At 36.6% G+C, this 4894-nt stretch overlaps 1 long non-coding RNA gene across 1 annotated transcript; it reads right to left on the reverse strand.

Annotated features, from left to right (window-relative positions):
* Positions 1–3936: 3936 nt before the first annotated feature.
* On the reverse strand, positions 3937–4894 carry LOC113475321. Its single transcript, XR_003397067.1, has 2 exons — positions 4854–4894; positions 3937–4358 (listed from the first exon to the last, which is right to left on the reverse strand). It is a non-coding gene; the product is annotated as an uncharacterized LOC113475321 (long non-coding RNA).

Below are 4894 nucleotides of genomic sequence, written 5' to 3' on the forward strand. Positions count from 1 at the left end.
TGAACCACTTTAAAAATGTCGTGGAGTCAAACCAGCCAGATTCGGATGTGCCATAAACCGAGTTCTACTTGGCCCACCAGTCGGGTTATACTAATTTACGGGAATACGGAAATACGGGAACGACGGGAATCGCAATCTAATTTACGGGAATACGGGAATGTGTTTTAAGCTTGTTTTAAGCCTACACCAATTACGAGAATGTGTTTTATGCTTGTTTTAGGTATTTACCAGTTACGGGAAACTTACGGGGAGTACAGACGGCCCCAATGAGGATCAAATATGTAAAATGCAATCAAAAAGACATTGCTGGGCCCTAAATTGTTTTGTGGGAGTTGGGAGTACAGAAATAAAACTAATTATTAGTACTACCCAAAAACCGTCATGTATTTTAGATTTGAAAATATTGGGCTATAAATGCTTAGGTGTCCCATCTTCCCCCAGCACTACTATATTATGAGACGAGTATGTAAGAACACTATGACATCATTTATTGTTTTGTACAAGAAAAATATGTTTTCGAAAAACCAACTTTAGCAGGTAAACAACATTTATGAAACCATTTTCTACATGTTACACAAAAAATTTGCAGCTGTTTTTCTTTATTTCCGCTGCAGTTAAGAGCTTCGCATTCACCCCAATTTAGCGGCTTTGGCGCTTTGCCGATTACACTTTCGAACTCATGGGTCTCTATTGTGATTACCGCTTCTTCTTCTGCATCTTGCCACACTTTTTCTGCTTGTTTTTTTGCAAGGCTTAGCTGTTTTCTTGATTTCCTTTTGTTTTTTTTAGGTTGTTTATTCACGATTTGCTTGATCCATTCTCTGGTCAACGTAGACGATAGAGTTGGGCTTAGTGGAAGTTGATTGAGCGCCCACCAACAAGTTGCAGCATTCATCGCAACCAACCAAGCTCTTAATTATGATAACCTAATATTAATTGCTAACACCAGTTATCATTGGTACATTATATTGGTCATTTTTAAAACAAAACAAATTGTATCAATCAACTCTTTAAATAGTACTGATTCTTCGCTTCAACAACATTTTGCTGCAACATTTAAGATAGTGAAGGTGTGTTACGCCATAGCAGGAACATCAACAGAAATGAAGGACTGGTCATTTGTATCTTGTCTTGGCGTACCTCTGCGAACAAATTCATTTGATTGTGGGGTCCATGTCATTGCTAACGCATTTAGCATCATCAATCAACTTCCACTAAGCCCAACGGTACCGTTTTGAACGGAAAAATTGAAATGGTAGATTCAGCTCAGTAAGGACTATCTGCACACCAATTATAAAATCTGACTTCAGTTGTTCTTTACTATGACTTAGCGAGTATTCAAAGATGGCACCTTACTAGTTCGCATTTTTACCTGTCCAAAAATACTGTTTCTCTATAACATATTTTTTAATATTTAAAAACAGTAATCAGCTTTGACGGGCGTTTTATAAAGTCGTGATAATACTGTCGAATAATTCCGTAACATTATTTTTCTCATTATTATTAAATGGGGATCCGTAAAAAGAAAATTAAAAAAATCTCGTCTGACAAAGTGTCCCATCTTCCCCCACCCTACTATACACTTTATTACTATAATGTTAATTAATAAAAATACATATCACAATTTAGTTCAAATTCATGGTAACACCCATAACGCTTGAAAAGTGAGAACGGTGACGCACTCACGCGTGTCTTGTAGTTGCTGGAATTGTGTAGCTGGCCAACTGATATTAAACCGCCTTTCATAATAGACATCATGACTATGGTAAAATACCAAAATGTTTGAATTAATTTCTGTTTAATATAATAATGCGAACTATACAACAACGATTAATAAAATCACTAAAGATGAACTTTCGGGCAAAAGCTTGTTTGGGATGTTGTGGAAAAAGGGCTACTGAGAAGCCGTCGTAGAATTTAAATATTTAATAATTTCGGCCAAAAAATTATTTAGTTGGAAAAATCATGTGACTATGGTCACGTGGGCTGTGTCTACAAGACGAGTTAATTATATGCAGAGAAATACGACGTAAAACCGGTATAGTAGGGTGGGGGAAGATGGGACATCTTTTCATTCTATTTTCTCGTCCCATTTGGTGGTAAACAAAGAACGTTCAAAGAAAAACCGTATCCTCTCGACTACCATAGACCGTTGTTAATTGTTTAAAACACGAAACAATGTGCTAAAAGTGTCCCGTCTCCCCACCCTACTATATTAGAATATTAAGCGATGTAGAATATACAACCACAATAAGCAAGACACAATCAATATATTCGCAATAAATAATCAACGATGCTGCGCAGTGGACGGCAAAGTAAAGTCCATACTAGTATGATGAAGTCGTATGGCAGACGAAACGTTGGTATAATGAAATGAAGTTTCAAAACCGAAGTAGCCATTTTATATTAAACTATACCTGGTAGTAATAAGAGCAAAATAAAGTAAAGTATGTTCGGTGGAATTGCAAAGCATTGCAGCAGGTGGCGCGCAAATATAGTGACGAGTTTTCTACTGACTTAAAAATAAAAAAAGTTTAGAAATGGTTTTTTTTATCGTGTGTAACGAATTTAACAACAATATCAGAGTTGAAAAGGAAACAGAAGCGAAAGGTTTGAAAATAATGATTGCAAAATATTTGTTTATGTGAATTAACCCCCATGCTCGTCACTGCTATCGTAAACTTGGCCAATCCATTCAACACTAATTGCTTCAGCCTAGGGGTCACTAATGGGTTGTTCAAATTATTAGATATACATAAAACAATTTAATTAATCATCCACAAAGTTACATGCGATAACTTGTAAGCGGGCACGAGGTGTATGAAACAGAACACCCGTGTTATAACGACTGTCGTTGTCCGCCATGCGAGGATAAATAAGTTACATACGTAGTAACTTGTAAGCGGGCACGAGGTGTATGAAACAGAACATCCGTGTTATAACTACTGTCGTTGCCCGCCATGCGAGGATAAATAAGTTACATACGTAGTAACTTGTAAGCGGGCACGAGGTGTATGAAACAAAACACCCGTGTTATAACGACTGTTGTTGCCCCGCCATACGAGGATAAATAAGTTACATGCGTAGTAACTTGTAAGCGGGCACGAGGTGTATGAAACAGAACATCCGTGTTATAACGACTGTCGTTGCCCCGCCATACGAGGATAAATAAGTTACATACGTGGTAACTTGTAAGCGGGCACGAGGTGTATAAACACCCGTGTTATAACGACTGTAGTTGCCCTGCCATGCGAGGATAAATAAGTTACATACGTAGTAACTTGTAAGTGGGCACGATGTGTATGAAACAGAACACCCGTGTTATAACGACTGTCGTTGCCACGAACATATACGCAAGGGTCGAATTAGCATTTTGTGATAAATAAATTTACTTAGCGATGGACAAACTGTTACCAAACGTATAAAACCATCTAACTTCGCGTATAAGGCTGGCGTCCTCGCAGTAAGGCCAACGTACCAGACAGACAAAAATATATTTAAGTAACAATGGTTTCAAAAAAGCTACTAATTATAAACAAAGGAATCGTAACTTCAAATACACGACGTGTGTGCGCGCCCCTAACCCCTAACCCTAATCTTACCCCACTAAACTATAATTACGATTATTACGATGAGTTAGATGAACATGTGGTTTGTTACGACATAGTAGCAATTTACACAGAGTTATTGCGTCATAATAGGGATTGAGTAACAATTAGATTGTTACAACATAGAAGCAATTGTTACGTCGATTATTATCATAATTAAATGCATTTACCTTGTTAGGATTAAAAGTGTGTTTGCTTTATAGAAAATAAACAATTTCACGCTGAGAGATATTTTAAACATTTGACCGAATATACCTCATAAATTTATTTTATTTTTAAATAAATTATCTTTTAAACTTTTTTATTATTATATTTTTATATTTAACCGTTTTTACCGTAGATGGTATTATTACCGTTACAATGCGACGCAGAGTGAACGAATGTTATAAACGTGTGTTGGCGTGAGTGATTAAACCTTGCGGAAAAATGCGTCAAATTTGAACAAAGAGAAAATGCACGCTACTAATTCGACCCTTGTATATACCTTACATTCATCCATTTAAATATTAATTCATTCTACTTATGCTAACTAAGATACATTAGGTTAGTTGAACATAATGGTGTAACGGCCGCAACAACCAATGTCGGGCGATGATTCCACATTCCGTGGTAGGAGCTGGTTGAACTTGGCGGTACGATGTCAAGCAACAATCCGGTGTACGTCTTGTATCCACTTCCTCTACGCGGATAACCAGAGATCCAATCTCCATGATAACCAGGTTTCCCGTTGCTCTGCGTCACTGTATCAGTCTGTGGATAAATTACAAAACTTCTCAACTTGGGAAACTAACTTCAGGGGCTAAAAGTTTACATTAAATTGAAAGTATATTTTTCGAAATGATTTTGCTCTCAATTTAATGTAAACTTTTACACCTGGAAGTAAAATCGCTTTAATATATGTTTCGCTAAAATATGAATAAACCAACCATAAAGAACAAAATGACGCAAATAATCAAAGTGTGAATTGTTATTATGTCGTATTTAATTGACAGGTTAAACAATGGCTATTATGATGCAATGAATCCACGTGTGAATCCCTACTATTACGTAACACACATTTTGCTTGGTTGAGGAAAACATCGTAAATATAAAGCAGCGCTACTTCTGGCACATATTTAGGTTGTTTATTTCCGTTTAAAGGGTAAAGTATATTTGTTTTACACGCAACCGTGAAGAACGCACCCGTGTGTATTAATGTAATGCATAAATAAATACGTTATGTATGTGTGTATTCCATCCNNTTACCGTTGTGTTTTGTAACTTGNNAACCGAGNNCCAAATACGAA

The sequence above is a fragment of the Ciona intestinalis genome, unplaced genomic scaffold (assembly GCF_000224145.3).
Source record: "Ciona intestinalis unplaced genomic scaffold, KH HT000219.1, whole genome shotgun sequence".
NCBI classification, from domain to species: Eukaryota; Metazoa; Chordata; class Ascidiacea; order Phlebobranchia; family Cionidae; genus Ciona; species Ciona intestinalis.